At 40.9% G+C, this 24125-nt stretch overlaps 1 protein-coding gene across 2 annotated transcripts in view; it reads left to right on the top strand.

Moving 5' to 3' along the window:
• Positions 1–24125, top strand: part of rad54b (RAD54 homolog B) — a 196868-nt gene that overhangs the window by 44797 nt on the left and 127946 nt on the right. The gene's annotated exons all lie outside the window — the stretch shown is intronic.

Below are 24125 nucleotides of genomic sequence, written 5' to 3'. Positions count from 1 at the left end.
CAAGTCAGGCATTGCACTCAACTCGGACCAACACAAGTCACACTTAACATAAAGGAAAATGGTCATGATTGAGTTAATTAAGCTAGTTAATTAGGTAGCTAGCTTAAACTGGCTTTCAGAAGCTTGAATCAGTTTTTCAGCAAGTATAAAAACAGGGGTTCCTCAGCGCTGCTTGGAGTGCAGTGTCAAGCTGAGAGTTTGGTGAGGGAGGTGCTCCTTTTTCTATCATTTTTCAGCCTCTGGTTGTTGGCTCTTATTTTGGTGCAGGGGAAGAAGCTGATTAGTGAGTAACTGATAAGTTGTTCTAATTGTAATAGTTTTTAAAGTTAATGTATGGCAGGACAGCTCAGCCTAGGGGAATACATCTTGCGGTCTGTGGAAAGTCATGGAAGCATCATGTGTTATAGAGGAACATATCTGCAGGAAGTGTTACCAGCTGAAGAAGCTTAGAGGTCTAGATTTTGGAACTTGAGTGGCAGCTGAAGTCATAATGGTGCAGCCACAAGGCAGAGAACTATATGGCTAGCATATTTAGGGAGGTAGTCACATCGCAGGTTAGGAGCACGCAGGCAGAAAGGGAATGGGTGACTGCCAGGCAATCTAAGAGAACCAGGCAGGTAGGATTCCCCTGAGTCTATCTTGCTTGCTAATTGGTTTTCCATTTTGAATACTGGTCAGGGCGATGGTTCCTCACGGGGGTGTAGCCAGGGCCAAGTCTGTGGCACCACAGGTGTCTCAGCTGCACAGGAGGGGAGGAGGAAGAGTGGAAAAACAATAGCGATGGAGGATTCGATAGTCAGAGGATCAGACAGGTGTTTCTGCGGCTGCAGACGTGACTCCAGGATGGTATGTTCCCTCACTGGTGCTAGGGTCAAGGATGTCACGGAGGGGCTGCCGGACATTCTTTTGGGGGAGGGTGAACAGCCAGAGGTCGTGGTCCACTTTGGTATCAGTGACATAGGTAGAAAGAGGGATGAGGTCCTGAAAACAGATTTTAGGAAGTTAGGAAGGAAATTAAAAAGCAGGACCTCAAAAGCAGTAATCTCAGGATTACTCCCAGTATCATGTGCTAGTGAGCGTAGAAATAGGATTGAGCGATTGAACATATGGCTGGAGAATTGGTGTAGGAGGGAGGGCATCAAATTTCTGAGGCATTGGGATCGGTTCTGGGGCAGATGGGAGCTGTACAAGATGGGTGGGCTGCACCTTAACAGGACCGTGACTAATCCTCGTGGGGAGATTTGCTAGTGCTTTTGGGAAGGGTTAAAACTAGCTTCTTGGGGGATGGAAGCCTGATGGGTAACTCAAATTGGAAGGAAGCAAGGCTGGTAACAGGAAGTAGAAAAGTAGCAAGTGAAGATAAAAAGGTAGGCGAAACAAAGGTGAGCATCAACTAGGCTTAGAATGTGGAATAATGTCAAAAAGACAAAGTTAGGGGCACTCTACTTGAAAGCATGCAGCATTCACAACAAGTAGATAATTTAAAACACAAATAGAGATAAATGGGCATGATCTAATTTCCATTACGGAAACATGGCTACAGGGTGACCAAGATTGGGAACTGAATATTCCAGGATATTCGACATTTAGGAAGGACAGGCAAAAAGGAAAAGGAGATGGTGTTGTGCCGATAATAAGGGATGGGATCAGTAAATTAGTAAGGGAGGATCTCGGATCAGAGGAACAAAATGTGGAATCTGTTTGGCTGGAGCTAAGAAACAGAAAGGGGCAGCAAACATTGGTAGGTATTTGTTTATAGGCACCAAACAGTTGTGGTAGTGTGGGGCATGGTATTGATCAGGAGATTAGAGAAGCATGTAGCATGGGTAATACAGTAATCATGGGTGACTTCAATCTGTATATAGACTGGGTAAATCTAACGAGCTCTAATGCTTTGGAGGACAAGCTTCTGGAGTGTGTTAGGGTTGGTTTTCTGGAGAGGCATGTTGAGGAACTGACTAGAGAGCTAACTATTTTAGATCTAGTATTATGCAATGAGAAAGGGCTGATTAATAATCTTGTTGTAAAAGAACCTTTAGGGATGAGTGACCATAATGTGATAGAATTTTACATTATGTTTGAAAGTGAAGTAGTTCAATCTGAAGCCAGGGTGTTAAATTTGAACAAAGGAAATTATGAAGGTATGAGCGGCAAATTGGCTGAGGTGGATTGGGAAAATACATTAAAAGGTATGACTGTACATAGGCAATGGACCATCTTTAAAGATTTATTACATAGTTTACAGCAACTATACATTCCTTCAAGGCACAAAAACCCAAAAAGAAACGTCAGTTCAACTATAGCTAACAAAAGAAGTTAAGGATTGTATAAGATTAAAAGAAAAGGCCTATATTGGGAGCATCTTAGAATACAACAAAGGAGGATCAAGAAATTGATAAAAGGGAGAATAGAATATGAATGTAAACTAGCAAAAAACATAAAAACAGACTGTAAAAGCTTCTACAGGTATGTAAAAAGGAAATGTTGGCTAAGACAAATGTGGGTCCATTGCAGGCAGTCAGGAGAATTTATAATGGGGAATAGAGAAATGACAGAGAAGCTAAATGATTACTTTGTGTCCGTCTTCACTGAAGAAGATGAGATACACTGAAGAAGATGAGATACAAGACATCTCCCAGAATTAGAGACCCAAGTGGCTAGGGAGAATGTGGAATTGAAGGAAATTAGTGCTAGTAAAAAGGTTATATTGGAGAAATTAATAGTGTTGAAGGTTGATAAGTCCCCAGGACCTGATGTTCCACATCTCTGAGTGCTGAAAGAGGATGCATTGATGATTACCTTCCAAAATTCTATAGATTCTGGAACGGTTCCTACAGATTGGAAGATAGCAAATGCCACCTCCATATTTAAGAAGGGTGGGAGAGAGAAAATGGGGGTAGCCTTACATCAGTCGTAGGGAAAATGCTGGAATCTGTTATAAAGGATGTGATAAATGGACACTCGGATAATAATGATCTGATTGGACATAGTCAACATGGATTTTTGAATGGGAAATCATGTTTGACAAACATGTTGGAATTTTTTGAGAATGTTACTAACAAAATTGATAAAGGTGTGGATGTCGTGTACTTGGATTTTCAGAAGGCTTTTGATAAAGTCCCCCACAGCAGGTAGGTTATCAAAATTAAAGCACATGGGGATAGGAGGTAATATATTGGCATGGATTAAAGATTGGTTAACAGGCAGAAAATCAGAGTGTAGGAATAAACAGGTCATTCTTGCATTGGCAGGCTGTGACTAGGGTGGGGTACTGTAAGAATCAGTATTTGGGCTCCATGTACATTCAATATGTATCAATTATTTGGATGTGGGGGCCATATGTAATATTTCCAAGTTCGCAGATTACACAAAGCTAGGTGGGAATGTGAGCTGTGAGGAAGATGCAAAGCGGTTGCAAGGGGACTTGGACAGACTTAGTGAGTAGGCAAGAACATGGTAGACGGAATATAATGTGTAAAAATGTGAGGTTATCCATTTTGGTAGGAGGAGCAGATGTGCAGCGTATTTCTTAAATGGTGAGAGACTTGAAAGTGAAGATGTACAAAGGGACCTGGATGTCCTTGTCAATAAGTCACTGAAAGCTAACATGCAGGTGCATCAAGCAATTAGGAAGGCTAATGGTATGTTAGCCTTTATTGCAAGAGGAGAGGTGTCAGCTGTGGCTCAGTTCATAGCACCCTCGCCTTTGAATCAGAGGGTTGTGGGTTCATGTCCCACTCCCGGAAACCAAGAACAGTGATTGTACTCGGAAAAAGTTGCAATCTGTGACTGTTGATAACTCGAAAGAATTTTTTTTTTTTATTGCAAGAGGATTTGAGTACAGGAGTAACAAAATCTTGCTTCATTTGTATAGAACCTTGGTTAGACTGCACCTGGAGTACTGTGTGCAGTTTTGGTCCCCTTGCCTGAAGAAGGATACTTTTGCCATAGAGGGAGTGCAACAAAGGTTCACCAGACTGGTTCCCAGGATCGCAGAACTGTCCTATGAAGAGAGATTGGGGAAACCAGGCCTGTATTCTCTAGAGTTTCAAAGAATGAGATGTGATCTCATTGAAACCTACAAAATACTTGAAGGGATAGACAGCGTAGATTCAGTTAATATGTTTCCCCTGGTTGTGAAGTCTGGAACCAGGAGGCACAATTGGAAAATAAGGGGGAAGCCCCTTAGAACCGAGATGAGAAGAAATTTTTTTACTTAAAGGATTGTGAATCTTTGGAATTCTCTACCTCAGAGAGCTGTGGGAGCTCAGCCATTGAGTATGTCTAAAGCAGAGATTGACAGATTTCTAAATACTAATGACAAGGGATATGGGGATAGTGTAGGAAAAAGGCATTGAAACTGATAATCAGCCATGATTGTATTGAATGGCAGAGCAGACTCAGTGGTCTGAATGGCCTACTCCTGCTCCTTTGTTCCTATAATTGTTGGAAGCCAATCATTTCAACTCCAGGAACAGGAGTTCTTCAGGACAGTGTCCTAGTCCCAACCATTTTCAGCTGCTTCATCAATAAACTCACTGTGCTCTAACCCTCAACACCCCATATTAAGATCAGTAGTGGGATTCCTCACTGGCAAAGTGTTCAGTTCCATTCGCAACTCCTCAGAAAATGAAGCAATCTATGTCTAGGTGGAGTAAAACCTGGACAACATTCAGCTCTGTCTGAAAAGTGGCATGTAACGTTTGTACTACCCAAGACGATCTCCAACAAGAGAGAGTTTAATCATCTCCCCTTGACACACAATGACGTTACTAACACTGAAACCCCAACATCAACATCCTGGGGATTACCATTGACCAGAAACTTAACTGGACCAGACACATATACCGTCTACAAAATGCACTTCATCTCGTTGAGCCGCTTTCAACAGCACCTCCCAAGACCTCTGTCACCCAGAAGCACAATGTTCAATGTTGCTGAGTCAAAATCCTGGAACTCCCTCCCTAACAGAATTGTGGGAGTACCTTCACTACATGACTGTCATGGGTTTAAGAAGGTGACTCACTGCCATCTTCTTGAGGGCAGTTAGGAATGGTCAATAAATACTGCCCCTGCCAATGATACCCAATGATTCGTCTCATGAACGAATAAAAAAAATGGTTTTGTAGTCTGTTCACATTAAAAATATCGAAATAACTCACTTAACTTTTTATTATACTTCATATAATATTGTTCAGGCATGAATGTAATCAGGGATATTGAAAAGATACTTGGTTAAGAGGCTTTTAGATGGTGTTGTACTGTCTCTGAGTTCACCTCCTTTGTGCATTTGCATTAGTTGTTTTTCTTCAATGGCTAGCCTCTGTTGCAATGAAATGTTTTGGAATGAGACTGGTAAGTGAAAACTAAATAAAGTGCCAAGTAATTTTGGAGGAATTTTCTGCACTTTAATGTCTTTTTCACATTTCACAGAATGTTTCTTTCATCTCGAATTTCTGAAAGGTGCCTGTAGTATCTTGTGCTAAACTACAATTCTGTAGCCTGCAAAATTTGTCGAGACTTTCTTGAAAGGACAAAGAAAAGCAGAAACTTCAGAAACTCCATGACCTTATTCAACCTCTACTGAATGCTTGCAAAAGACAGACAAAAAAGACAAAGAACACAAGGCTGCCTCTTTTTCAAGGATCATTCATTCTCCCATTGGGACAAAGCTCAGAATATAACTCCCATGAAGAGCTTGGCATTGGGATCAGATTTCAGATTATCCTCCTGGATAGCAGCCACAAATGCAGCACCAAATAAGAAACATAGATGTGAAACGAAGATTGAATAACCTGAGGAGACTTCCATTTTTGACTGGCACTTAACATTGGAGATGGGGCAGGGCAATCATCTTATAGTCTTTGAAGCCACAGGCACTCAGGCAACCCAAGACCTAAGACAGCTTTGGTCAATTTGCTTAAAACAATGCAAGTTTCCCTGCTTGAGCAAATTTATCCCTCTGAAGCTGATAAAGGAGAGGATAAATCAATTCCTGTTTGCTGATCTAGATTGCCTTTCATTTCAAAATCCACATCCTCAGTCCTCCAGGTAAAAACCAACTCTGCTACTCAACTGACCTAACCGTGGTAAACCGTGGTAAACCAACAAACGGGTAAACAGATGCCTATTAAACATTCGGACAAAAACAAAAAACTACTGCGGATGCTGGAAATCCAAAACAAAAACAGAATTACCTGGAAAAACTCAGCAGGTCTGGCAGCATCGGCGGAGAAGAAAAGAGTTGACGTTGCGAGTCCTCATGACCCTTCGGCAGTCCTGCCGAAGGGTCATGAGGACTCGCAACGTCAACTCTTTTCTTCTCCGCCGATGCTGTCAGACCTGCTGAGTTTTTCCAGGTAATTCTGTTTTTGTTTTCCTATTAAACATTCCCTTGTTTAAGTCTTCTGCTGAATCACTAACTTTGTACCAGTGGCTATCAACTGAGAAAGCTCCATGGATGTGGAACATATTGTTCCCGAATATGATAACTGTGAGCATGTTTTGTGTCTTCTCCAGACCCAAGATCATTATTCTATTCCTTTTCGCCTCTTAGGTGCTTGATTCCTGTATCTTCTCCTTCCTGTCATGCCACCTTTCTTTTCTTTTCTATCAGGTATTTTGCTACCCTAATTCCTACTGCAACCCATCACTATTCTCTATTCCTACTCTCCTGCCAACCCAGGCCTGAATGGCCCTTAGGTAAGCCCACAGCTACCCTCAGTGCCTCTCTTGACATTCTCTGAAAGGCCCATTTAACGCATCTGTTCCTTCTTCCTTTATAAACAGTAACCCCAGCTGTTCCATCCTGGTCTCTTGGTGACCTTCCCACCTAACAGATGCCACGGGATAATGTAACCTCCCTCCTTCTCATCTTGTTCATCCTACCCATTACACTTTAAACATAGAAAATGCAATTATAAACGTAAGTTAAAAATCTGTCTTTATTATGTTACAAATCTTACTTGTACACTATTTTTCTCTGTCTAACTATGCAAAGTATAGGTTCAAAAAATTTTGAACAAGTATTTGGAGCAATTTTATTGTTTTTTTTATTGTCACTTTCTACCTTTTAAATACAAAGGAAACAAATAAGATGCAATGAGTTAAAACTTTAGACAGAAATTAAGGCCCTCCCTGCATAGTGTTGGGAGGCAGGAGGGTGCTGTGTGGGGACTCCGCTGCCTTTCCAACTCTGCCTCTGTCATGTTTGCTTGTGGCCTCCTGGGAAGCTGGGGGAGTGTGCAAGTTGATCAATGAAAGGCACTCGGTGCCTGATCAAGGGACCCACATTGGGAAGGGAGGGGGCAAAGAAAGCCATTCCCTGCCCTTTCTTCCAACCCCTCCCCACGACTCCCATCATTCCCTCACTCACCAGTGGCCTGGGTCCCTTGCTGGTTTTGGATCTCTGGTGGGCATTGCTGGCAGCTTTCACCACTCCCTCAGTGGTACTGATGGCAATGAGGAGCCCTTGACCTCTGGCCGACAGCTCCAGGGTGGCACTTGGATTAAATTCTACCCATTATTTTTAGAGCTTATTTTAAAAATTGCTCAAAAATGGAGCAGTAAGCTGGTTTGTTTCAGTTTATGTAATATAGGTCAAACAAATGTAAATTTATTGTGCCAATTACTTTATTGCAAATTTAATCTTGTAGCCAGCATTGATAGGCTAATTTAGATAAAATTGGTGCCTTAATAAAACTAGAGGTTCAATTGCTACTGAGTAATTTGTGCCCAATTGTATTGTGCAGGGGCTCCAAAATGGTGAGTTTTGACCCTGATGGATTTGCAGAGGTCATATTTGGGGTTGTGAGCTCCCCTCCTCTGAGGCAGCAATGGCGACTGTGGAGAGGAGACTACCCAGTTTTGGAAACTCAGGATGGGGCAACCCTGGACCTGCTGGATCGATGCCACCAGTGGCAGACAGTGAGCCCAAAGTGCCCTTTAACATCAGGTCTATACTCGATGGAGTTTAGAAGGATAAGGGGGGATCTGATTGAAACTTACAGAATATTGAAAGGCCTGGATAGAGTGGACATGGGAAAGATGTTTCCATTAGTAGGAGAGACTAGGACCCGAGGGCACAGCCTCAGAGTAAAGGGAAGACCTTTTAGAACAGAGATGAGGAGAAACTTCTTTAGCCAGAGAGTGGCGAATCCATGGAATTCATTGCCATAGGAGGCTGTGGAGGCCAGGTCATTGAGTGTATTTAAGATCAAGATAGATAGGTTCTTGATTGGTAAGGGGATCAAAGGTTACGGGGAGAAGGCGGGAGAATGGGGTTGAGAAACTTATCAGCCATGATTGAATGGCGGAGCAGACTCGATGGGCCGAATGGCCTAATTTCTGCTCCTATGTCTTATGGTCTAAACCACTTATATCAGTGAGTTAGTGTGCTTGGGATGTCTGTGTGCTGGCTTGGTACAGGCAGAGGCCAATAACTCAAGTCACGATCTAAATGCAGGAAAAACCAGGAGATCATGTGGCTGAGCCAGGAAGTTAAGTCGTGGCTTTACTGTGTTTTTGCCCCTGTCTGTCTATTGTACAAGCTCCTTAACCTAAGCTAGCAACTCTGCTTTGCAGCGCAGAGACAACAAGAGTAAAAGAGGGGGGAAGGGAAGAGGGGCTGGTGAGTTAGTGAGTGGAAGCAGAGGAGGATTGTGAAGAGTGGCTGCTGAGTGAGTGAGTGGGGTGCAAAGGGGTTGGGAAGAGGAGCATGTGTGTATGTGTGTGCGTATGTATGTATGGTGGGGGAAGAGGGACTGATTACAATGTGTGTGGGGGGATGGGGGAGAGGTGCTTCACCTGAGTCTTCTGTCACATGGAGAGCTTAGCTAAAACCTACATGAGTACAAAAAATAACATTTTTATAAAGTACTTTAAAAACTCAGATTTTCATATTTCACAGTATCTTTACAGTGCAGAAGGAGGCCATTTGGCCTATCAAGTCTGTATTGGCCCTCTGAAAGAGCATTCCATCTAGTTCCACTCCCCTGTCTTATCCTCATAATCTTGCACATTCTCTCTTTTCAGGTAATAATCCAATTCCCTTTTGAATACCTCAGTCGAACCTCTCAGAATCACAGAATTATGGTGCAGAAGGAAGCCATTTGGCCATAAGACCATAAGACATAGGAGCAGAAATTAGGCCATTCAGCCCATCGAGTCTGCTCCGCCATTCAATCATAGCTGATAAGTTTCTCAACCCCATTCTCCCGCCTTCTCCCCATAACCTTTGATCCCCTTACCAATCAAGAACCTATCTATCTCGGTCTTAAATACACTCAATGACCTGGCCTGCACAGCCTTCTGTGGCAATGGCCCATCATGTCTGTACCGGCTCTCTGAGCATTTTAACTTAATGCCAATCTCCTGCCTTTTCCCTGTAGCCCTGAACATTGTTTCTATTTAAATAATCATCCAATGCCCTCTTGAATGCCTGAATCGAACCTGCCTCCATCACACTTCCAGGCAGTGCATTCTAAACCCTAACTACTCACTGTGTGAAAAAGTTTTTTCTCATCTCGTATTTGCTTCTTTTGCAGAACACTTTAAAACTGTGCCACGTGGTTCTCGATCCGTTTACGAGCGGGAACAGTTTTTCCCTATCTACTCTGTCCAGACCCCTCATGATTTTGAAAACTTCGATAAAATCTCCTCTTAGCCTTCTACTCTCCAAGGAAAACAGTCCCAACTTCTCCAATCTTTCCTCATAACTGAAGTGTCTCATCCCTCAAACCATTCTCATAAACCTCTTCTACACTCTCTCCAATGCGTTCACATCCTTCCTATAGTGTGGCACCCAGAACTGCAGACAATACTCCAGCTGAGGTCTAACCAGTGTCTTATTTAAGTTCATCAAAACCTCCCTGCTCTTATACTCTATGACCTTATTATTGAAGCCTAGAATACTGTATGCTTTAGAAACAGCTCTCTACCTGTCCTGCCGCCTTTAATGACTTATGTACATATACGCCCAAGTCTCTGCTCCTGCACACCCTTTAGAATAGTATCCTTTATTTTATACTGTCTCCCATGTTCTTTCTACCAAAGTGCATCACTTCACTTTGAACTTGAAGTGAACACTTTGAACATTGAACTTCATCTACCACCTTCTGTCCACTCCACCAATGTGTCAATGCCCTTTTGAAGTTCTACACTGTCTTCCTCACGGTTTACAATTCTCCCAAGTTTTGTGTCATCCGCAAACTTTGAAATTGTCCCCTGCACACCAAGACCTAGACCATTTATATGTAACAGGAAAAGCAAGGGTCCCAATACCGACACCTGGGGAACTCCACTACAAACCTTCTTCCAGCCCGAAAAATACCCATTAACCATTACCTTCTGTTTTCTATCCCTCAGCCATGTTTGTATCCATATTGTTGCCTCCACCACCCTTTCAGGAAGTTTGTTCCAGACTCCAACCACCCGCTGGATGAAAAAAATTTTCCTCACATCACATTTACTCCTTTTGCCAATTATTTTGAATCTATGCCCTCTATTTCTTGATGCTCCCTTGAGTGGGAACAATTTCTCACTATTTACCCTGTCCATACCCCTCAGGATCTTGAATACCTCTATCAAGTCTCCTATCAGCCTTCTTTTCTCCAAGCAAGAGTCCCAACCTCTCCAATTTATCCTCATACTATAGTTTTTTTATCCCTGAAATCACTCTTGTAAATCTCCTCTGTACTCCCTCCAATGCCTTCACATCCTTCCTCAAGTATGGCGCCCAGAACTGATGCAGTACTCCAGATGAGATCTAACTAGTGTCTTATACAAGTTCAACATGACTTTCTTACTCTTGTACTCAATGGCCCTATTAATAAAGCCTAAGATACTATATGCCTTTTTAACTGCTCCCGCAACATGGGCTCTGCCGTCTTCAGTGACCTATGTACGTATACACTGAGGTCCCTCTGTTCCTGCAACTCCTTTAGAGGCTCTCCCTTTATTTTTTACTGTCTCACCATATTTTTCCTGCCAAAATAAATCACCTCACATTCTCTGCATTGAACTTCATCTGCCACTTGTCTGCCCAATCCGCCAACATGTCTACATCTTTTTTGAAGTTCAAGACTATCTCTATCACGGTTGACAACATTTCCAATCTTCGTTTCATCTGCAAATTTTGAAATCGTGCTCTGCACACTGCAGTCTAGGTCATTAATGTATATCAGGAAGAGCAAGGTTCCCAACACTGATCCCTGGGGAACTCCACTACAAACCTTCCTCCAGTCTGAAAAACAACAGTTTATCACTACTTTGTTTTCTGCCACTCAGCCAATTTCTTACCCAAGTGCCTACCTTTCCTTTTATTCCACGACCTAGAATTTTGCTCACAAGTCTGTTGTGTGGCACTGTATCAAATGCCTTTTGAAAATCCATTAACGCCACATCAACAGTGTTTCCCTTGTCAATCTTCGCTGTTACCTCCTCAAAAAATTGCAGCAAGATAGTTAAACATGACTTTCCCTTAATGAATTAATGCTGGCTTTCCTCAATTATCCTGCAGTTGTTTAAATGATTATTGATTTTTATCCCATACTATAGTTTCCAGAAGCTTCCTTACCACTGAGGTCAAATTGACCTGGTCTGCAGTTGCCAGCTTTATCTTTGCACCCCTTTTTGAACAAGGATGTAACATTTGCAATTCTCCAGTCCTCTGGCACCTCCCCTGTGTCTAAGGAAGATTGGAAGATTATCACTAGTGCCTCTGCAATTTCCCTCAGTACCCTTGGATGCATCTCATCCGTCCCTGGTACCTTATCTATTTTAAGTAAAGATAGCCTTTCCAACACCACCTTCCTCTCAGTTGTGAGTTCTTCTAGTGTACCAGTTACTTCCTTTCTTAGCTCGATCCTCTTCCTTTGAAAAGACAGATACAAAGTACTCGGTCAACACCTGCGCTATTTCTCCAGCCTCCAGATGCAAGTCCCCTTTTTTTTTGTCCCTCATCGGCCCTATTCTTTCTTTTATCACCCTTTTATTATTTACATGCTTATAGAAGACCTTGGGATTCCCTTTTATGTTTGCTGCCAGTCTCGTTTCATGCTCTCTCCTTGCTTTTCTTATTAGTTTCTTCCCTTCCCCTCTGGTCCTTCTATATACAGCCTGATTCTCCATTGTATTTTCTACCTGGCAACTGTCATATGCACACTTCTTCCTTTTCATTTTCACCTCTATCTCTTTCGTCACCCTTGGCACTCTGGATTTATTTGTCCTACCTTTCTCCTTCAAGGAAATACACCCTGACATTGCCTGCAATACTTTTTCTTTGAAGGTGGCCCATTGTTCAACCACCACCTTTTCTGTCAACATTTGATTCCAACTCATTCGGCTCAGATGTATTCTCATCCCATTGAAGTTGGCTTTTCCCCAATTAATTATCCTTGCTCTGGATTGCTCCTTGTCCTTAACCTAAACCATATGATAGAATGGCCACTGTCCCCTAGAGGCTCTCCCCCTGATACTTAATCCACTTGGGTCAACTCATTCCCCAGAACCAGGTCCAAAAGTGCATGTCCTCCCATTGGACTGGAAACGTACTGCTGCAGAAAATTATCTTGAACACATTCCAGGAAATCTTGCCCCTCTTGTCCCTTTATACTATTACTATCCAGTCTACATTTGGATAATTTAAGTCCCCCATTACGATTACTCTATAATTCTTGCAGCTCTCCATAATTTCCTTTCAAATTTGTTTCTCCACATCTCTTCAACTCGTTGGTGGTCTGTATACTACACCAGTCAATGTTATTGCACCTTTTTCATTACTTACCTCTAGCCAGAGAGATTCTGTCCTTGACTCCTTTGGAGCATCCTCTCGCTCCAGTACTGTAATGCCATCTTAAATCAATATTGCCACTCCACCGCACCCCCCCACCCCCCTCCCACTCTTTTCCTGTATCTGCTAAACACCTTGAACCCAGGAACACCGAGCACCGAGTCCTGCCCTTCTTTGAGCCAGGTCTCTGTTATAGCAATGATATCATAATTCCATTTGTCAACCTATGCCTGCAGTTCTCCAATCTTATTAACCACACTCCATGCATTCACATACATGCACATTAGTCCTGTTTTAGGCTTTTTTACTTTCCCCCTTATTCTGACCCCATCTAATGACTTATTGTAATTCTATCAAACTCTCCAGTTTTCTGTCTACCTTGATACTACTCATATATCCTCGTTATCAGTTAATACTTCACTAGTTCCCACTGTCAGCTTTTCTCCTCTGCACTTTGAATTTCCCCTCAGGTTCCCATCCCCCTGCCAATCTAGTTTAAACCTTCCCCAACATCACTAGCAAACCTCCCCATGAGGACATTAGTGCCAGTCCTGTTAAAGTGTAACCCATCCTTCTTGTATAGGTCCCACCTGCCCCAGAACCGATCCCAATGCGTCAGAAATCTAAAGCCCTCCTTTCTACTCCATTTCTCCAGCCACATGTTAAACTGCTCAATCTTCCTATTCTAATACTCACTAGCACTTGGCACTGGGAGTAATCCTGAGATTACTGCTCTTTAGGTCCTGCTTTTTAATTCCCTTCCTAACTTCCTAAAATCTGCTTTCAGGACCTTATCCCTTTTCCTACCTATGTCATTGGTCCCAGTGTGGACTGTGACCTCTGGCTGATCATCCTCCGCCAAAAGAATGTCCTGCAGCGCTCTGTGGCATCCTTGACCCTGGCACCAGGGAGGCATACCATCCTGGATTCACATCCATGATATATGTTGATTTTTATAATATGCAAGTTTTAATAATTATGTACTGAATGTTACTGCTGTTTTGTTGCTGTTTTGTTTTTGCTGGTGTCTGGGGTCACATTAATTTTCAAGTGTTAAAATGGGGTGACGTTGGAAAATAGTTTGAGAAGCGCTGGTACGTATGTGTGTGTATATTATATTGTATAGAGAGAGGGGGCTGGTGGCAGAAAGCTAATAAAGACAGGTACTGGAAATCTGAAACAAAAGAAACAGAAAATGCTGAAAACACTCATCAGGTTGAGCAGCATCTGTGAAGAGAACAGATGACCACAACAACTACTTGCACTTACATAGCATCCTTTTAAGGTAGACAAAACACCCAAGCCATGTCAGAGAGGCATAATCAGACAAAATGGATGGCAAGTCACTGTCCAGTTTGACATCCATTTCCCTTTCTGTCTCCATTTGTGAAAGTAATGATGTATCATTGTAAGTTGCTGACTATGGAGGAAAAGGAACCTGGAAGATCAATAACTACTTGGGATTAAAAAGCATGTAGTTGGCAATGAGGATCAGATTAACTCTGTAATCAGTGTTATAGTTTGGTAGTATCTTTACTGAGATCAGCTAATTCATCATAGGCCAGGAATCAATACTGACTCTTGGATTTTTGTCATTCAACTCTCATTAAGGAAGTCAATGAGCCATCCAAGGCAAGGTTTTAACAAAATAAAATGATGCGATCTTTGTTCAGAATTATACAATGTAGTTCTTTAGCTGGATGTCTGTTGTTTATAGGAAGATAAATTATCTGTGTATTTCTCTTTATCTGAAATTTTGCTCCTTATTCTCCTATCCTAGCTGGCTCTTTTCCCCTCTATATATTGTGCTTTTCTCCTCCTTCCAAACCCTCGCACCCAACCTCCAATGCCTATTGCTTTGGTTGAGCAGCTTTGTTTGTCTCTAATTTGTTTGTCTCTGCTGGTGCATGGCTTCCTGTCTTGTGTTTATATTCTCTTCACCCCCAATCCCATAAACATATTCATTGTGGTTTGTGAAATGTTTATTTTACAAGCTTTTTATGCTAATTAGGCATTGTTAGCACTGCAATGAGCATGTCCAATTCCAGAATATTACAGTGCAATCTTCTGAACTTTATAGTAATAGATGCAGTAGGGACTGATCCAGCCAGTTTGTTACTGAAATAGGAGACAGGGAACTCATTAAATCACAGGATGAGAGGAACGTAGGAATTAATGATGGCTGGTCATTCAATTGGAATAAAATTTCAATCAGCCATGAACTCATGCTCATTATAAACAGTGCAATATAAGCTTCCCAGTCTTCATGTCGACACAGTATTGTAGTCTGGCTAGATTCTTTTCAAACTTGCTTATTGGAGCAAGGTTGGCGGAACCACTGGTGCTAGGTCTACAATACTTCAAAATTTCCTGCCCCTCAGTCGCAAATAGCCGTATCTTCCAAAACTTAAAAGTAATAGATTGCTTCAGCATTTTTCATTTTCAGTTTACTCTCGTCAAGCACTGATTGCCTTCCTTCTGCGGAAATGAAAGTTATTTCTTTGGTTATTGATTAACAGTATAGCTATTCAAGTTCAAGTTACTGGCCTATCTGGTTGTAAACAGTAAAGAGGAGCTCCTGCTGACAACAGGTGGAGCACTGTTTCTAAGACACTAGCCTAAAACCACAGCAGAGATCTTTTTTTAAATCTTTGTGATACAGGCCCCACTTCTTAGATTGGGTGCATTGGTGTTAATGCAATTCACCCACTAGAAGCAGTGGATGGTAAGAGCAATCTCTAATTCATCATTTATGTAGTCTCAGCTGTAGCACAGTTGGTAGCATCCTTGCCTCTGAGGCAGAATGTTCGGGTCCTGCTCTAGAGGCATAACATTCTAGGCTGTCGTCCAGCACAGTACTAAGGGGTGCTATACTGTTGAAGTTGCTGTCTTTTGGATGAGATATTAAACAGAGGCCCTTCTGTGCTGTCAGGTGGACATGTAAAATCCCATGACACTATTTCGACGAAGAGCAAGGGTTGTTCTTGGTGACCTAATTAACATCACTTGAAAAAAACAGACAATTAAGCAGATATGTTTGTAGGAGCTTGCTATGTGAAGGTTGGTTGCCATGTACCTCGATTGCTGTGTAGCACCTTTGGATGTCCTGACTTTGTGATATAAATCCAAGTACTCTTTTATATCAAAAATAATCATCAGCACCTCCATGTTTGACACCAACAGCTGAATCTGTCAACAAGCAAACTTAAACCATTAATGTATTCTCATTAATTTTCATGCATCCTAGGATGACCAGATCAAGTAACTGCAGAGCATTTGCGTCTCTGTACAAGTACAGCCTAGCCTTTCTCAAGTGCAACATTCTGGGATTCTTTTATTCTGTGGCCATATAAATAGAGTTTAACTTAGAACAGTTTGTCCCAGAAATCCCCTGTGCATAAAAAAACTGCACATTGTGCAGATAGATGTTGTGAAGTGCAGTGTTAATTGGTAAATTCAGCAGACTGATAAGGTGAAAAGAACTTGCTAAACTGCGTAACTTAAAACAGCATATCTTCAGGACATGGGAGAATTTGCTAATTCAATGTTGTCCAATATTAGCACCCGTGTCTAAATGGGAATCCAGATGTGGGTAATTGTATTTTTGATTGGTAAATAAAATAACGTCATGGGCGTCCTACCCTGACGTAATTCTTCTAAAAAGCTCTTGCTGTTTTCCACCTTTCAGCCAATTTCTTATCTAGTTCCAAAATTTACCCTGAATTCCTACAGTTTTGTGTTTCGCTAAGTAGCCTTTCTGACAGAACTTTATGAACTGCTGTTTGAAAGCCTAAGTAGATGACATCTGGTATATTTTTAGGTTTAAGGCCAGCTAAGTTGGGTGCTGATTCACCAACTAATCTGGTAAATGGGCAGTGCATTCCCTACGATCCTGATATCAAATTAAACCATAGCAAGAACCTGGGATTGAGCAGAGAACCCTTGACACTGTATGCCGGATTACTGGAATGCACCACCATGTGATTTTCCTCATATTTAGTAAGTATGTTGATGCACACTGCATTATTCCTGTAATAAGAAATTCAAATAAATAATCTAATGAAGAGAATAATACACCTTTCATAAAAATTTCCTCCTTGTCACACATGGAAATACATACCTCACTGGTGAGGCCAGTGTGCACTGTCCTTAGCATATCATTGCAGCTGATCGTTTCTGCAGGTATCAGGATTCCATGTACAAAAACCATATCTTCATGGTGCCTTTCTCTTGCCACAGTTTTGCAAGTTGAGTTATGAAATCAGCAGATGCAGCCTGGCTAGTATTGAATTGATCACACTGGCACTTTGGGTAATCTAGGTTGCAACTGTCAGCACTGTCCCTCGACAGAGTTTAGGCTTTGCAGATGGGTTTACCACCAACTGTACCACTGGTTTGTCCACCACTTACTTAGCTGAAGGAGCTGCACTGGGTGATAAATTTGTTTTGACTCCAGTTGAGCTATTCATCATGTGATCCATTGCATTCTCCACTTGAGCAGTCATTACCCAGGCAACTACTCTAGGACAAATTATGGTGTTTACTGTTACTGTTTTTATCTAACTTAATTAATGTTTCTAGCCAAATTCTGGCTACAGGTACCTTCAAATTAACCCCCTTTTCTGTGTCACATTCGCTGTGATTGCATGATGAAAAGGGGACATCTTGGAGTCCATAGTCACTGCACAGCCAAACATCTCTCCTTTCTCTTTGTAGGATTTGTAGAAGAATTTCCTTCCTTATTTCACTTCTGATTTAATTTATTAATCCAGTTCAGGACACATTTGTTTAGCCATTGTTTGCTGACTCTGAACATGCATAAATCTTTCATTTTTAGCATTATGCCTTTAAGGATGTTCAGCTTTTTCATGATTGAAGCCTTGTTGAATAATGCCTCACAAATCAACTTACTTGAGCTGTTCTGCATGTTCTTTTTGAAGATAGCTATTAAAAAGAATGTAGCTGGCTTCTTTGTATTTCTGAATCTACATCATGTTGAATTTGCTCATTCTAAGGTTGCCAATACTTCTATTTCCTATATTTTGTTTGCAACAATTGCAATTTTACCAAGTTTGCACTGCCAAACTTGGCTTTGCTGCAGTATTGTGATTATGGACATAGGATAAATCATATAGGTGGAGATGGTAAAGCATTGGGAGGGGCCCAGGTTTTGAAGCCCTTTTGGGCATGTTGTGATGATGATGAAAGCAGGCCAGAAAGTTGCTGGAGCCAAGGTTGTCAATGAGTTTAATTTATCTCCTGTCAAGATACACGGGAAAGAAATTCAACTCTGGATTACCCGTCTTTTCCAAAGCAAAATCAGCATTAAGCCTCCAAATTTGCACAGTCCATGGAATCCTGATACCTGCAGAAACCATCGCTATAACGATATGCTAAGCGCAGTGCATGATCGGCCATGTGAAAACTATGCCAAAATGGCAGCAGAGGCCATGTTTGTTTGGGTGACGTTTAGTCATCCAGAACACCCATATGAAACAGGCATTCGGTCTCTTAAATAAACAAATTGATTTTACCAATTGCGGGACCCCAAATATAAAATGTAGGTGCAATTGGCAGAACTTGTGTTGCATAGATAGTTGTACCAGCCATTAAGTGGTCTCATGTAAGCTTTAAAGGGGTTGCTGCAGGTCACTGATTTTTGTACCTGCAGTTGCCTGGCATCATTTTAATGAGGCCCAAAATCAAATGTGGCTTCAGGCTCAGGCCAACATGGAGCAAAGTGCAAGGAGTTTTGCTGCACTTGTCCATTTTGGACATATATGTCCAAGCTCTTGGTTGTAAATTTTAATATTTTATTTTACTCTTGGATTTCCCCAGTAGATTTATTGTATTAGGTCAAATGATAAGCTATTTTATTAACAAATTGTCACAATCTTTTAAAAAATGCATTTAAATAATCAGGCGTCAGCGAACTCTGCATTACTACAGAAAGGGGCTTCTAATCAGCTTAGTATGTATTTCTAGCAATTAAATTTTGTGACACCAAAGTAACAGTTATGCACAGTTGCCTCTTAGCCATAGAGTAATACAAAGGGTGTTATATAGTATAAGACTTTAGTCCTTATACAACACATTTTCTGATTAACTGTGAGCAGTGCTATGGGAAATCCACAAATATATTGGGCAAGATCATGCTCTATGAATGGCACGAGATGTTCATGAAACTTGCACTTGCCCACAGGATTTCTATGGGTTTTTGCACTAGGATATACTGTAAATTAGCCAAAATAGCACAGCATCTGGGACCTCTGTCAGTAGGGCAAGTAATTGTGAACCTACCTTACCAGTCAATTGAAGAGTTGTTAATGAGTAGCACAAAGTAAACTGAACCAGAAAGTGTCAGTTAAAATATTTAATTCAGAGTAAAATTAGTCTCAGAAAGGGAAAGGTGAGATTGAGATATAAAAATAAAAGATGTAAAAACATTCTTTTTTGTTATTTTTCAAATTTCCAATAACAAGTTAAATAAGAAGGAATGAACCTCCACATTTGTAATTTAATTTTCTGTGCCATTGATGTTGTTTGGCAGTTAATAAGACTTACCACTGGAATGCATAAGTTATTTCTTTTTCTGGCTAGCCTCATTCCTATTTCTGAAATAACTAACTGGAATGATGAGTCAGGTGGCAATATACCATTATAACAATGCTTTCAGAGAAGTAGGGTACTTTGGACTGAAATCCCTGGATTTTGGAGTTTAACTATGCATTGATATTGAGTCAATGGAAGTTGCTGTTTGATTTTCATGTAAATAATAGTGAGCGTAGTTAGCCTGTTGTTTTTACAGCAAAATCCCATTTCAAACATATTTCAAGAAATACATCAGTAGGATATAAGCAGAAGTACATTATTAAAATAAAAAATATTTTGAGTTCATACTTTGCAATAATGTTTGAAGAACATGGATTACTTATCTAGTGTCCAGACATATTCCTTTATTATTTTTGCATCCTGCTAGATAATAGCTACATTAACACCAGTTTAAGATAATCAGTTGAGCTTGTAACGTGGCTCATTTACACTCGCTAGAAGTGACATACATTCATATACAGGGACCCGTTCTCTGCAAACAAAAGGAATATGTTCAAGCTTTGTGCCTTTTTTGAATTACCTGGAAGTTTGGGGAGCGTATAGTTCCCCATTGCCTTCTTCATGGCAATGCCTCGGCGAACCAGAGTTGACTTGCCAACCAACGGAACCCTTTCCTCCTGCAATTTGAATTGTTACGATTGTTTGAAATTTGACATTCTTGAGTTTGTCCTGATGAGTGCAACACAAAAAGCTTTGGCAACACGCCTCTCTCTTCAGCAATATTCAAGTTCTGTACCGCCAAGTGACTATTATTTTCAATTGTTGTCGCGCTCCACAGATGAACTCAGTAACTTTTCTAAGTCGCCATGGGCATGGATATATTTTTTTTATTCACTCGGGGGATGTGGGCTTGACTGGCTAGGCCAGCATTTATTGCCCATCCCTAATTTCCCTTGAGAAAGTGGTGGTGAGCTGCCTTCTTGAACCGCTGCAGTACATGTGGTTTTAGTAGGTACACAGTAGGTACACTCATAGTGCTGCAAGGGAGGGAGCCCCAGGATATTGACCAGAGATATAAACCAGAGATTGTGAAAAAGAGGAACAAAAAAAAATCAAAAACTAATCTGTACCTTTATTTTAGCCTTCTTATGAGTGTTCTTTTTACACATGTTAAAAGATTTGAGATCTAAACATGAAACCCGCATATTGCATTATTTCAATGTTCTTATAGCCTGCCTGTTCATCGTCCATCCTAGTAGAACTTTAGCTCATCCTAAACATTTTCGACCATATCCTATCTTGCACCAGGTCCTGCTCTCCCATCATAGCCATCATTGTTGGCTATATTGAACGTTGGTTCTTCAAAGCCTAAAATTTAAAATTCATATCCATATTTAAATTTCAACATGGCTTTGTCCCTGTCTATCATCTTCCTGCCCTTTACAAGCCCTGGTCCCTCCAAACTCTCCATTCCACCTACTCTGGTTTCTTGTGCACTGCCGTTTCTTCGCCCCACCGTTAGGACTGCACCTTCAGTTGTCAAGAGTCCACTCTCAGGAATTGCCTCTCAGGAATCTGCACCTCCCTCTGCTCCTTTAAGATAAACCTTAAAACCTACTTCTTTGAGTAAACTTTAGATCCCACATCGTAATTTCTACTCCTTAGGCTTGCTTTTTGTTTTATCTGTCTTACCCTTGAAGTAAATTGGGACATTTTTCTCTGATAACAGAGCTATACTGACATTAATATTGCAATGATAATTTATTAGGGTGAGGAGGGTGGTGTGGGGACGTGGGCCTTAAAAGAATTCAGAAATAAAGGTGATAGGACCTGAGAACAGCATTTTGTGTGAATAGATGAGGCTATGATCAGCCAATTGCAAAGGAGCTCTTTGTCTCCATGGCCTATTTACCTTCTTTAATGCTGGATTTATATTACATCACTGCCACCCATGGCTACCCCAATGCTAGTGGCAGTGCTGTAATATAAAAGTGGCATTGGTGCTTATGGTAACATGGCAACCCCTCACAGGTGGTCTTTTTTTTCACTTATGCAACAGCAGAAAATGTTACCAGCTGTGGGTCACCAACTATTTTATTTTCACTGCTGACCTGTGCAATGTGTCCTCCAACATCAGATTTATGATCAGAAAACTGAAATGTCAACTGCAACATTTAAATGGCAATGAATGTACAATTGCCTTTGTGTTTCGCCACTGCTCCGAAATATGTACTGTATGAAATATGAAATGGCTGGATTCCAGACACCAGGAGCTGGTACAAATTGAAAGGAGAGCTTTAGATTCTGCTTTTGCCACTTTAAGAGAAAAGCCTTGCTTCTTTTTCCATGTTAAAATGGAAGTTAATTCACTGTTTCAAATTTTTTGTTATGCAGATCAAGTAATATATCAAAAATCTAATCAAGCAGTAAACTTTAATCAAAAATCTTGGCTTTCTGGAATCATCTTTCTAGCAAATGTTGTGCTGAACTAAGAGGTCCCATAGATTAGATTTTATTTGCTTTCTTCCCTGCCAGGTGTCTTGCTTTTGGTAATTATCATATGTGTAAGAATATTTATTGATTCCGAATTTCACATATTGGCAGTAAAATTAAAAGGTTTAAAGGTTAGCAAGCCAGATCTCTTTGAGCACTGTGTTCCATTACAACAGTGTTGCAGTTAAAATGTATTCTTGTGGAATTCCCACTAATTAACTGACAAGCATAGCAATATGAAGTGGTGATCCTTTCTTTGTAGCACTCAATGGTTTTCTGCAGGGAATTATCCTGGCTGGATTCCTGAAGGGCATGTGTACAGAATAGCAATGACATGCTTTGTAAATACAGTAGTACTGTGTGGATGGTGTATATTGCTGAGATGCAAATTCATTAACCTGTCACTTAAAGCATTCAGTGTTTGTGTCTATACTAAATAAAGGAAAGGAATTGATTTACAGAACATGGCATGCTTTGCAAATTTTATGCATACTTGGTTGTACTTGATAAGAATGTGGATTTCCTTGTTCATTCGATGGTTTATTCCCACTGTTTGAGGCAAAAAGGTGGCATTGTATGACGACTATTGTACTTGAGCTCTGATTATTGTAACAGTTAAAGGTTGATGCATGGTGTCACTTTGTTTGGGAGCATTCTGATGCTCCAAAAATGCTATTCTGCTGCTGCCATACAAGAGCTGCATACTCCAAGAGATGCACAAACTTTTTTAAATGCTTTTTTTCATGTTTTTAAACAATGTTTTTGCGGCATGATAAAGTGTCTTTCTTGCTCTTTTAAGTAACTTTGCTACTTTTTATCCCCCTTTCATCTTCAAGGCTTGCCTCCAATTATAACCGATTGATCGGAGCCACTGTCATTGAATAAATGGCATGGTTCATGTGCTTGCAGGGGATTCATCCTAAGGGAAAATCACCACGTTGCCTCTGAAGGCGAAATGCCAATGGCAGTAAAGAGATAAATGGTATTCACTGTTGCCATTTGGTAATGAACCGAACCTAGCCTGCATAGGCTGAGAGCTCATTCTGCCTCTTCCGTTGATAATAATCTGTCCGTTGATAATAATCTGTAGCCAGAATGATGATCCTGAATATGATTTTTGTAGCAACTATGTATGTCTAATTCTGATGTTTCTGAAACTGTTCAAACAGAAGCAGGGCAATATCTGTAGTTAAAACTAGCTCATACAATAGACTACTTCCCTATCATTAAACAAGGTATCGGTGTTGTACAAGACGAAACAGCCATATCTGGTTACTGCCCGTAAACAAAAAAAAAGTGATATAGACTTTCCTGATAGTCCCATAGATAAATGGACTGCCTAGTGTGGTGCTGAGCTAGTAAATATCTAGATTCAACTTGTATGCTCAGTTGGCAGATTTCAACCAAAATCGGTGCTGAAATGACTTTAGCAATTCTGAGCCGAGCGGGGTGAAAATTGTCTCAATTTTGATTGCATGACCACTGCTGGAAAGTGTTTGTGTGCAAGCATGGGGTGAGAACACAGTTGGGTTCAACTACATTTACCCCAAGCCTCTCACGCAAAGAGTGCGTGGGCAAGGTGCTGTAAGACAATGGGCACGTGTGTAAACATACCTGATCTTGATTCAATACCCTCAGGAAAGGAATGGATCATAATTAGAGGGGAGGGAGATGCAGTTTCCAAAACTTAAATTTCTCTTTTAAATGCCCAGTTGTAACATTTTCTGTTGTGAGCCCAGTACAGATTTAAAAATGTTTTTATGTATTTGTCCCTGTGAAATTTAAACTCCAACTTCATGTTTTGCAGTGTACTAATGATAGTGTAGGAATCTCTTCCTCCCCTCCCCCTTGCAGCTAGTTTCTGTCTCTGGTTGGTAGGAACTAGGGGTGAAGAGTAGAGGTCAGTGCCATTTGTATAGAAAACACGTGATTGCAGGGTTTGATTTGTAAGGGAAAAGTGACAAAACTCTTTAAAATTGATCTGGTTTTGCAACATGTTTGTTAAGTGGGCGAGTGTTAATAATGAGCTTTAAAAATAGATAAGGGATATATGAGACTGCAGTTTAAGTGTATAGACTATTTCAGCATATAAACTTTCAAAACTTGTTCTGCAGCTACACACATTTCAGAACAGCTAAGTTTATAGGAAATAAGTTTATACTTAGTTGCAGATGTGTAGAATAATGGCCATTGACAGATTGCCATTATACACTTAACAGCTTCAATGGATTAGCTGGGCGTTTCTTACACAGTCATTGAGGGATTAGTCTGACCTTCCTTGACCCCTGGT

Source organism: Cetorhinus maximus, chromosome 4 (assembly GCF_964194155.1).
Source record: "Cetorhinus maximus chromosome 4, sCetMax3.hap1.1, whole genome shotgun sequence".
In the NCBI taxonomy this organism is placed as follows: domain Eukaryota; kingdom Metazoa; phylum Chordata; class Chondrichthyes; order Lamniformes; family Cetorhinidae; genus Cetorhinus; species Cetorhinus maximus.
Note: the sequence above shows the minus strand (reverse complement) of the source record. Positions and strands in the feature narration are given on the sequence as shown.